Below are 12275 nucleotides of genomic sequence, written 5' to 3'. Positions count from 1 at the left end.
TGCCCCTAGTTGTTCACATGCATCACGCTCCCATCTGCCTTTTTATTTATTTATTTTTTATTTATTTATTTATTTATTTATTTATTTTTGTCAATTGCTTACAAGATAATAGGCATAAGTAAAAACATAGTTATGAATACATATCAGAAAAATTTAAAAAATAAAAGAAACAATAGGACAGGGACAGTAGGCATGTTGGTGCGATTATGCACGCCCCCTACGGACCTCTTAGGAAAGGGGTGAGGTCAATAGTAGACAGTCTAAGGTTAAAGTTTTTGGGGTTTGGGGAAGGAACCACAGAGTCAGGTAGAGTATTCCAGACATTGACCCCTCTGTTGCTGAAGTCGTATTTCTTGCAATCAAGTTTGGTGCGATTAATCTTGAGTTTGTATCTATTGTTTGCTCTTGTGTTGTTATGGTTGAAGCTGAAGTATTCATTGACAGGTAGGACATTGCAATGTATGATTTTATATACTATACTTAGATCGGACTGAAGGCGGCGTAGTTCTAGATTTTCTAGGTCTAGAATTTCGAGTCTAGTGGCATAAGGTATTCTGCAATGAGTAGAGGAGTGGAGAATTCTTCTTATGAAATATTTCTGGACTTTCTCAACTGTGTTAATATGAGATACGTAATGTGGGTTCCAGACTGATGAGCTGTATTCGAGTATTGGTCTAGCAAATGTTTTGTATGCTCTAGTTATTAGTGTAATATTACCAGAGGAAAAAACTACGTAAGATTAGGTTAACAACTCTTTAACGCCTTTTTGGCTATGTAGTTACAGTGGGCTCTAGCACTTAGGTCATTAGAGATGAGTACTCCAAGATCCTTGACAGAGTTTGGATCATCAACAAGGTCTTGACTATTCAGCCTGTATTTTATTTTCTGATATATATATATATTTTGTCAATATGTAAGACAGAGCATTTATTTGTTGAGATTTGAAGCTGCCATTTGTTTGACCATTTTGATACATAGTCAAGGTCTTTTTGAAGGGTAGCAATATTGTCTGTGGTGTTGAATAGCTTTACATCATCAGTGAAGAGAATGCAGTTGCTCTTGATATGATTTAACTTGAAACTTTATATTAAGTGTTTCAGGAACCTGGAAGCAGTTTAGAACAGCAAGAGAGATTATTTAGAAAGAGAGTGGTATCCTGTTTTGAACTATTTATTCTGTTATCATTACCTTTAGTCAGAGTACACGTGTACAATGTTCATTATCAGTTAATAAGTAAATTATTTGTTTTCTTACTGTGTTGTCTAGCAAAACTGATAATAATGGATCAATATATAGTGGGGGGGGAGGGAAGGAGATTTGTATCTTCGAGTCGGTGTTGACTCCTGATGACTGCCGAGACTAGTTCATGAGACAGAGTGACTGGCGGAGGGTCACCCAACTGGCTTTGTGCCTAAGGTGGGACTGCAAGTCCTGGTCTCTAGTCTGGGGCCTTGGCCACTACACCAAAATGGCTCTTCAAACATAACAAAACAGAAAATGCACAAATATAATACAATTCAATATACATTTTTAAGTATCCAGTTAAAATCAAGACAGAAATTTAACAACAGAAAACTATACCCACCACCCTTCTAAAGATCAAACCCAAAAGATTAATAAATTTGGAGTAATAATAGACCATCATGGGAATGGCTCTGAAAAAAACTCAGTAAGAAATTAAACTAAGTCACCAAGCAACCAGTTAACACTATTATAATAACCTTCCATTTTTTCAGTTCCTTTGTAGAAACCAGTAAGGCTGCCAAGCCTTACATGAGAGACAGGCTGGTGGTTAGATAGGAACAGCTACATCAATAACTTTTGTTTGCTTGGAACCAAACATTTTAGCAGCTGTATTTCATTAGATATTTTTCTAGCCCTTAGGAATTCATTCTTTTGCATGATTAATACATAGCACCAGAGTCTTATCCCCAAACTCAATATTTATTTATATACTCCCAATTAGTCCAATAACTCTTTTTTCTGATCCCACTTATAGCAGGGGTCCCCAACTCCCAGTCCATGGACAGACACCAGTCCATGACATTCCAGAAACCAGGCTGCGGAAGCAAGCAAAGCCCCATTCGCAGGATGCAGACAGCACACGAAATCATGCCCCCTCTGGTCCACGGAAAAACCTCTCTTCACAGAACTGGTCCCTGGTGCCCAAAAGGTTGGGGGCCGCTGCACTATAGCACAGGGGGAAATAAAAACACCGTAGTCAAGATTGAGTTGGCTCTTCTCTAAATGTTGTTAGCCTAAACACCCATCACCTCTTTGCGTCAAAGAATGCAAAGTGTAATCCATGCAAATCTTCCTGACTACATTTGGTTACAGCTGCAAAATATAGGAAGCTGAAAATTTATTTATCTATTTCTTTAGCTGGATTTTCTTACAACATAAAGGCAGTCTTGAATAAAAGTTTAGTGCTGGAGGAAGTCCTGTAGCCCATGTACAAGGAGAAAAGTAGGTGAAAAAGCTCAACTTCCATGAGTTAATCCATACTGAATTTTTGGCAGCAAAGCAGAAGTTGTTTCCAATTGTCTTCTTTTAATATTTTTAAATTCCCCATCTAGTTCATAGTCTTAGGTTTTCCTGGTAGTTTTCTATCCAATGCTATCAAGATTTGACCTCCCACTGGCTCTCTTCAACATCACACAGTGCTGCTAAGTTCATACACTGAGCCAACCCAAACAAACCAGACCTTGGTTTAACACAATATGTGATCCTTGACACTGAATTGAGAATAAAATATTTTATATGACTTAAATGATCGCCCCTGGCCCCTTACTTCTCAAAACACAAAACTGTTTTGGTCATCTGTTTTATGTCTATTAGCAAATGTGTGACTTTATTGTTTTTAATTATTAATAAGCCAAACAAAAAGGTGTTAGTTCATTATTATGAACTAAGTGAGCTAACTAATGAAATGCATTGGTTAGTTATTATTACGATCTAAGACTAACTAACAAAGTAAACATTCAGAATAATTCAGTCCAGAATTTTTTGGTATTGTATGATGTAGGGATGTGTGTGTTTTAACAAGCTGAATAGCTGTAGATGCAACCCAGCTTGAGAATGATTTCAACTTTTGACCTAATTTGCATGCTTTATTTATGTAGCATACTGACATCTGAAGTGGGACAGGATTCATCTGTTTTCCTTCCTTTTTAGTAACACTGACATTGCTGGGCCAGATCTTGTTTATATCCCAGCACATAATTTCTATACCCGGATTTTAAACTCAAGAAGAGGCTCCACATGATAATGATGAAAATACACTTTCCATCAAGTAAATAAGAGTGTCAGAAATATGCATAGTAAATTAGCTTGAAGAATTGGGGGATGCAGGTATATTTTGAGCTTTGTTTTTTTTAAAAGTAGATCCCTGTGCATCACACACTTCTACAAAAACATGTCTACTAAGATTATTCCAACAATCAAGGCAACAATCAAGTTTGTCATGGGGCTAAATGTTTTCAAGTGTATTTACACTCTTCTTTAACACTGTAATAAAAAGGGTCAGATAGGTTTTGCTGAACCATATCAAAGTCCATCTTTTAACACAACAGAGCTTTCTATGAATTTCAGCCACCATCAAAAGCTATGAAGTTCACACAAGACAATAACAGGTAAGTGATTGACAGTTCACTGTTGGTTTTCTGGCTGATTTTTCTCCCATCAAGGGTTGGGCAAACATTTAAGAATGAACATAAACCTAAAGCAGAAAAGAGACACATAATTATGAACTAAGTGAACGGTTCTTATTTCACAAAGAAAGTAACAAAATAAAAACCTGGATGGTTCTTTTGTAAAATATAAACTATCTAGCAAGGAACCAGAGCCTATTTTGGAAGGAGACCTGGTGTCTCTATAGCCCCCCAGGTTGTATTTCAGCCCTTAAAGATTGTTTGCCAAAAGGTACAAGGATAATGTTTCCACTGAATTTTGCCAAAAGCAAATACATTTTAAGGCCTTCAGTGCTAAAGGGAAGTGAGAAGTCTGATTCATAATGGTGTTGAGAAGCACCCAGTTTATATATAGGATTTGCTACCATGAGATGGAGTAATGGTCACCAGACTAAGCAGCTTTAAAAAGAGAACCCACAAAGATGTTTGTGGCCGCTATAGAACAACACAAGCAAAAGTCCATCACTCCTGCTTTATTTTTAACCTGAATCCCCTGAAATACAGGAGACTGGCCTAGGGCGACCTATGTTTTGATAGGAGGAAAACAGCAGGGATGGGATGCTACCGGTTCTGCCCGGTTCTATAGAGCCGGTAGCTCTGGTTCTATGTCTGCTGCTGTTTGGCCCACCCGTCTGCTTGGGCTCTTACCTGTCCTTTATTTCCTGCTTTTTCAACCTCAGCTGCTTTGTGCGGCACAGCTGAGGTTGAAAAAGCAGGGGGAAAAAGGATTTTTGAATGCTGTGCACTGTGTCTGGGAGGCACAGCCTAAGGTTATTTTACACGCGCGTGCAACACGCACAAAACATAATCACTGAACCGGTAGTAACACCAGTTGAATCCCACCCTTGGAAAACAGTGGCGTTGGGAAAACTTCCGGTTTGCAGGGCTTCGGCGGCAGGCAGGAATCCGCAATCGTGCGTGGTTTCTGCCTGGGCTTGCCGCTGGAGCACCGCGAGCCAGCTGGCTTCGGGGCTAAGCCACCCCGTAGAGGTGGTGAAGAAAGGGGAGATCGCCAGCAGGGTCGAGGAAAGCTGCATCTTTCCTCCTCAGCTGGCCAAACTCCCTTTCCCAAAGGCGGTAAGAGCGGTGGTCAGAAATGGCCACCTTAAAGAAGCACTCAACCGGAAAAGAAAGTGCAGGAGGAAGATAAGAAATGAAAGTTTTGGCTGACTGGGATAAAAAGCAACAACTAAGGTACCCTGGAACTTAAATTTTATAAAAGATAATATCGCTCCCAAAGAAGAGTCGGAAGCAGCGAAAGAAAGTGAAAAGGGAAAGTTTTTTTTTCTTCACTCTCCTTCCTCGCATTGACAACGAACTGAGCTGAATAAGAAATTGGAAAATCCGCTTTGGCACCAATAGGTAATTAAGCTGAAAATAATATTTGCCAAAGGGATAATAAAGATTTCTGGACACTAAAAAATTCTTTTTTTGTTATAAGCAGGAAGGGAGAGGAAAAGAATAAGGGCAGGATTTGGAAGGAGGAGACTGCCTGGAATTTAAAAGAATTTAAAGTTAAATCTCAATAAGACTTCTAAAGGATACATTTTAATTGGAACTTTGTAACTAAATAGTAACCCCAGGAAGAGAAAGTGAAAAAAGAAGAAAGTGTAAAGTGTGTATTTGGATTACTTGGTGACTTTGGGATTTTTTGAAATTATATTTCAATGACTAAAAACAATTGGGTAGTTGTTTAAAAAATTCTACAATGGCATTACTTTTTGATGAACTGAAAATGGAATTTAAAAAATATAAAGAAGAGGCACAAGAAGGGAAGGGCTCCTTTGGCTCCGTTTTTCAATTCTTAGAAATGGCGATTTGCGTCTACAAGAAACAAGAAAAGACTGCGCAACAAGAAGATTGGGATAAAGAAGAAGCCATCTTTAATGAACAAGTAACTCTATCTGGGGAAGAAAGGGAAAGGGGGGAAGAGAATGGAGAATTTAAGACTTTAAAAAACAGCCAAAAAAGGGAAAAATAATGTGAAAAATTGATATAATGTTGGAAAGCAACAGAAGAGGGGAATACAGAAGAGGGAAATGGAGGTGGAGAGACAGGGGGGTAAAAAGGGGAGAGAGAAGAAGAAAGCTAAGAAGGAAGGGAAGTTGCAAAGGTTTCGAGCAAGATGTAAAGAAACAGGACTTATTCAGAGATAATGGGTGAAAATTTAATTGAAAAAGGAATTCTGTAAAGGTACATAAGATTGTATTGTTATATTTGTAATAGAAATAATGTTAGAAAATTGGAAACAACATATGATTTAAAAGTGGGATAAAATACTTAGTGTAATTTAGTGAAACTTTTGTGAACAAAATAAATGAAATAAAATAAATGAGAGAACTGAATTAGGAAGGAACGGGAACATTTTAATTACTCAATGTTTTATTAAAAAAATAAGTGAAGTGGTGGGGAATTAACTATGGAAAGTTTATAAGTGTTCCCATAGAAGTATGATACTTATTTGAAAAGTAATGTTAAGATTTAAATGAATATTAATATTAATGATAAATGGATTGTTGTTTTAATTATATTATATATTTATAATTTTTTCTTCTTTCAAAATACACTGTGTAGTTTTAGAATGTACCAAGCAGAATCCGAATGGAAGTTATGTATTATATTAAGTGTTATAATTTTAGGGGAAAGATATAAAGGCGTCATACTCCAATCAGTAATTACAGGAGAAATTTTGTTTAATGAAAAAAGATAGTAGACAGTGGAAACAGGACAGACAAAGAATATAAGTACAATGATTTGAATTGAGATGAAATAAATAAAATAAAATTTAAAAAGTTAAGAGAGGGGAGAAGCTATATAGAAAATGTAGAATAGTAATAAGATATGGAATGGAATATAATAATGAGCATTGATTTGAATTTGTGTCTGTACGAAGAGATGTAACCCAGGATCATGCTGCTTTCAAAAAAGATGTTTTATGTTTTTATGTTTTATGTTTTGTTTGTTTATGTTTGTATTTAAAAAACCAATAAAATTTTCAAAAAAAGAAAAGAAAACAGTGTTGTTATTCTACCGGTTCGGTCCGGTTCTACTGAACTGGTAGCGGCAATGAGCAGCAGAGACCAAACGGTTCTCTCTGATGCTCTGTGTTGGGCCCACCCGTCCGCCCAGGCTCCCATACTAACCTTTATGTCCTGCTTTTGAAGCACAGCTGCTTTCCGCAGCACAGAAATTGCCGCGCGGCAGCACAGCAATGCCTCTGAGCCTGAGCAAAGTATGCACGTGTTTGCAAAGTGCGCCCACCAAGCCATGCCCACCGTACCGGTGGTAACAATTTTCAAAACCCACCACTGGAGGAAAAGTATGGTAGCCCTGGATCATGCAAACATTCAAAGGAGGAGACCCCAAATTTTGAAAATTTGGAACTCATCTGCAATTGGACCCATTCAGAAGCCAATTTTCTCTACCCATATTCTTCTAACAGGATGCATATCTCTGCAGAGAAGGAGTTTATTTCATCACCCCACTTACGTTAGCAAAATATTTGCTGAGAAATGTTCATATTGCAGAGACATATTTGAGAATAAATATTGGGCAATCCCTGTTTCTTTGGGGTGGGGGATAAGTGGTTAAGTAACTCAAGTTACAACAAGTTTTTAGGAAGTTTTTGTAGAGTTTATTATTTGAACTTTTACTGAATCTGCCTGAATGCGGTAGTTTGTCTTTAACTGAGTCCTTCAACAATGGTTTCAACAACAAAGTATTGGCAGAGGTAGGTCAGCAAAGAGATCCCATTTTGAACTGGGTGAACTGACACCTATTCATATGGCTCTCTGAGGGGAGAGAGAATTATAACATGTATATGGTCATGTTATCATACAAATGCCATAAGTAATGTTCTTACATGAGACATTATGACCAATTTATGCAATTGTGGCATTCAGAAAATGATATCATCACTTTGTTGTCTATCACAAACCAACTCTCTATTTACAAATCCCCAAAGAAGTTCTGATCTTATGTTTCCTTTGGCAATAAATTAATCTCAGAGAAAATAATCAACAATGCAGATGGCAGCACAGTTGATTCTTGTCTGGCACAGAAGTTAATTAAGTATCCAATTAGCACTTGGAAAGAGGCTTCCAAGGAGTACTGAGATGAGGCCTAGACTGGGAAATGGTACATGTAAAAGGAAACGGGATGACATTATTAATGCCAACGAAACATTAGCCAGCAATGCATGGGAGCTATTTAAACAGCAAATATTATTTGGGATACACTAACAGGAGTTAGAATCCAGAACAAGGGAAGCAATTGTCCTAAAATACTCTGTTCTTGGCATCAGCAACCAAGAATGACATTAACATACTAAAGCAAATTCAGAAAAATGCTGTCAAAGGTGGGAGAGGAGGACAGGCAATATGGAAACAAAGCCCAGTGTGGAATGGGTAAATGATCTGGTGTGTTTAACCTGTAGGAAAGACAACCAAGGCAAGATACAATAGCAGTTTTCAAATATCAGAAGGATTGCCACGCAGAGCAGAGAATGAACTTATTCTCTACTGCCTCAGGAGACAGGACCAGAAGGAACACAGTGAAAATTACAAAGGAAGAGGTTCAGACCAGACATTAAGAAACACCATACATATCAATGGCACGGAATTCCCTATGTCTTCGTGAATTCCCCTTTGCTAAAGAACTTCAGGTAGAGGCTGTATAGTGACTTAGAGATACTCTAGCGCAGGGGTCCCCAACCACCGGTCCGCGGACCGGTACCGGTCCGCGGAACAACTTCTACCGGTCCGCGGCTTGCTGGGCGCCGCCATCTTTTTTTTCATGAAAAAGTGCTTCCGGTGAGCTTTCCGGGTAGAAAGCCATTTCTACCCGGAAAAGCTCACGGAGTGTGGCGCCGCCATCTTTTTTGATGAAAACGTGCTTCCGGTGAGGTCACCGGAAGCACTTTTTCATCAAAAAGATGGCGGCGCCCAGCTGATGCCGGTACCGGGCCGCGGCGCCCAGCTGATGCCGGTACCGGGCCGCGGCGTCAAAAAGGTTGGGGATCACTGCTCTAGCGTATTAGGCACTCAGCAGAGGGCTGATGGATCAACAACCTGCCTCATGCATCGATGGTTTTGCTGACAGAACTAAATGAGCACTGTGCAAAAAATAAGTAGATCTTGTTACTTTAGAAAACCAACAACTTTCTAAAACTATTCCAGAAAATTTGGGAATGGATATCTGACATAGAATAACTAGTATAAAGAGCCAGTGTCCAGAAACCTCTGATTGGAGAATAACTTTATTATCAGTTTATATGAATCATGAGTCCTCATGACTGGGAAAGTGCAAAATGCAGACGTGAAGGCAGTTATATGTGCTCCAAGGACTGAACATATTACACCTCTGCTTTGCAAGCTAAATTGATTGCCACTTTGCTCTGGGTTCCCATTAAAGCCATATATGCCATGGGACGAGATTATTGGATGGACTGCATCCCCCCAGTTACATCGTGTGTAGCAGGAAAGCATGTTGCTGGTCCCATCAGCAAGGGAATTTTATCATGCGGGACCTGGGATGAGAGTCTTTTCCGCCATGACCTCTGCCCTGTGGAATATTATTCCGCTGGAGATGACACTGGTGCCAACCCTATGGGCTTCCAGAAGACCCTTAAACAGGATTCTGTCACCTGACTTGGGAATCCCTTGACAGAGAAGAACTTGCTAGATGTCTGCGTGATAGTTAATTGAATGCACTCTCTTATAGGCTTTTTTGGCATTTTGTTTTGTCTTGTTTTTATCTTAATTTAAACCTGATATTTTTTTAATAGTCTTTATGTATTTGTACTGCTTTTATTATGTTCACCACCCAAAATCATTATGTGAGATTAAGGGCTATACAAATATGACCAATATATAAACTAAAATTAAAACTGTAAGTTAAGTGTAAATTATCTGCCAAAGAATGTTGGCTTTCTAGTTGAATTCTCACATCATAATGTGATTTACTTGTTTCAGGATTACTGTAATATGAGAAGCTATCTACCGTGACTGGTAAACTGTAGTTTATGTTTTAGTGCTATGTGTAACTCAACCAACTTTATTTACGAAACCACTATTAACAAAATTGCAGCTCAACTAAGATTAAAACAGTTCTGTGCAGGAAATACGAGGATCTACTGAAGTAATCTTATTTCTGCTTTCTCAAAAATAAATTCAGTAAGAGTTACTACTATATAAATAAACCATAGGTCAACTGCTAAAACATATAATAAATATTATGACCATATGGAATACCATCTTCAATTGGGAAAAATATTCTGAATTTAGCTGTGACATAGCTAATTTGACTGCTCTCATTAAATTGTATACCATTTTTGTCAGAAAAGAATGTTAAATTCAATACAGATCTTGATGGAAAATGACCAATAATGTGGAATCCTTGGGGAGATCTGAGCTAGGTTGTTTGCTTAGAGACATTTCATTACCAACTAGGTAACATTGACTATCCCCATAAACTCATTTCAATTAAAAATAGTTCTGATGCACAATTTACTTTAAAAATTTGTTTAAATATGATACAGGACGAAGGCAATTTGATGGAACTTAATTACATGCCTAATATGTCACTTTGACAAATTTTTGCTATAGGAAAGGAAAAGGGTGTGAAAAGCAAGAACACTTTTCCAAGATCGGTTTTATTAATGCATAATTTTAGTCATTGTATATTCAATAATATATATTGTGATACTTATACCATAAGCTACGTCCAGATCAAATGAATATATATTAACACAATATAAATACTTAATGTTAAAACTGATAATTTTTTTAACTCTAAATTAATTCACAGCCTAATAACTACTATATTTTTCCAATAATTTGTATTAGAAGAACAAAAGGGAAGAATCAAAGGACACAACAAAATAAAGATACTTTACGAAGAAGTAATATTTTCTATTTCTCATATTATAAGTGTCTTCTGTGAAATTATAAAGAATTTAAAAAGTCATATACCGAAATTCTAGTTCAAAATTCTGAGAATTGTACTCTAATACATTTGGAAGATACGACACACAGAGAAATTAACAACTCAATCTTTGCCAATGCAAATAACCTACTACTCTAATGTTATAGTGGAGGAGGGAATCATCTTTACCACCCACTTTTAATTAAAACCCTATTTTTTCCATGCATCTTCATGGTCTACCTGCCATAGGATTCACAGAATTAATCATTATCTCACTTTACCTTGCTATTGCTCTGTCAAGCTGAGGAAGGACGTATTTTTTAAATCAGAATTTCTTACTATAAATATTCATGCTTCTGAACAAAATTGTAGGAATGCATCCAAGAAACATCCCTCTTACAAATAATGCTTTTGTCCTGCCTGACAGTGTCAGCTAGTCAAGAAGGACCCCACATATATTGCAACTAGCCTTTTGGATTAATTCTTACTCTTCTTGACCTTTTTTCATTTCTGTAAAACCAAAACAATCGTGCGCATAAATGATCTTTTGCACCGCTGATGATGCAGATGCCGGAATAACATGTTCCGTATAATGCACGAATCAAATTCACAAGAGTTCGAGGGACTGTTTATGAGTAAGTGTATCAAACTGAAATCAGCTCAGCCACAAACCGCTTAATACGACTCTTCTGAAATCCGTCACTTAGACATGCATGGGTGCGAGCGCCCATCAAAGCACTTTAAGCACTGCATGGCCACGCAGGCTATAGGATTCGAATCCAAAACGAGTACAAATCAGGAGTTCAACTGTCTTGGGTTCAGGATATAATTCAAGCGGTAACAGGACTGTTAGGTTCCACGCGAGATTGAACCTTCTCTGGGTGTTTCCTAAGTCGTGTGCGGTTTCACGAATTTCCTTTACTCTGTTAGCTCAACCGTCCACATACATATACACCGCTTTTATATCCGCTTTTATATCTATATATATAGATAGATAGATATATCGATTACCATTACCCATCGGTTCCTACCCTCCCTCCGTCGCTAACGGGAAGATCCCACCCCTTCCGTACCGTTTACACCGGAAAAGTTCCTTCCCTCCTTTGCTTCCCAAAAGGTTCGTCGTCCGTGAAAACCGATCCTTTGTAATCCACCCGGTAAAGTCCCAAGTCCCAATTCTTCTTCGAAGCGAGAATTCGGCTAAGTTCCGTATCTTCGGGATCTGCGCCGCGAGGGGCGGGAAAGAGGAAACGAGGTGTGAGGCAGCGGCGCAGGCGGCTGTCACAGTCACACTGAATCAGAAGTGAAAGTAAAAAAGTCAACTCTGCTTAGAGAGGGGATGGAGGAAGAGGGAAAGATAGCCGGGATAGGCTCGGAGGCTGGGGAGAGGCTCTGATGTAAAGCCTGGCTTTCTTCTAGTGAATTTCTTTAGTGAGTTTTCTCCTTGATCCGAAAAACAAACAAAGCCAAAAAAAACAAAAACAAAACCCGACTACGGGCATGGTTCTGCGTGTTTCGAACCGAATAATAACCCGAACTTGATTAAGGGACGTTGTTAGCGTAGCCCTATTTATATTACCTTGACCTATTTATATGGTCAACGTCTGGAATACTCTACCCGACTCTGTAGTCTCTTCCCCAAACCCCAAAAACTTTAACCTT

At 38.3% G+C, this 12275-nt stretch overlaps 1 protein-coding gene across 3 annotated transcripts in view; it reads right to left on the bottom strand.

Annotated features, from left to right (window-relative positions):
- The window catches only part of STAT6 (signal transducer and activator of transcription 6), a 92211-nt gene extending 80167 nt beyond the window's left edge, over positions 1-12044 (bottom strand). For 2 of the 3 annotated variants that reach the window (XM_087956503.1, XM_087956504.1), the window contains exon 1: positions 11687-11833. The gene's annotated coding sequence lies outside the window, so the exon portion shown is untranslated. Of the gene's footprint in view, positions 1-11686 lie in introns of all 3 variants that reach the window. The other variant, XM_026673896.2, reaches the window with a different exon arrangement.
- Between the last annotated feature and the right edge of the window lie 231 nt (positions 12045-12275).

Source organism: Notechis scutatus, chromosome 2 (genome assembly GCF_049901735.1).
Source record: "Notechis scutatus isolate UNSWTSFEM ecotype Mainland chromosome 2, rNotScu1.2, whole genome shotgun sequence".
NCBI classification, from domain to species: Eukaryota; Metazoa; Chordata; class Lepidosauria; order Squamata; family Elapidae; genus Notechis; species Notechis scutatus.
The sequence above is the reverse complement of the archived record's forward strand: the minus strand, read 5'-3'. Positions and strand labels throughout refer to the sequence as shown.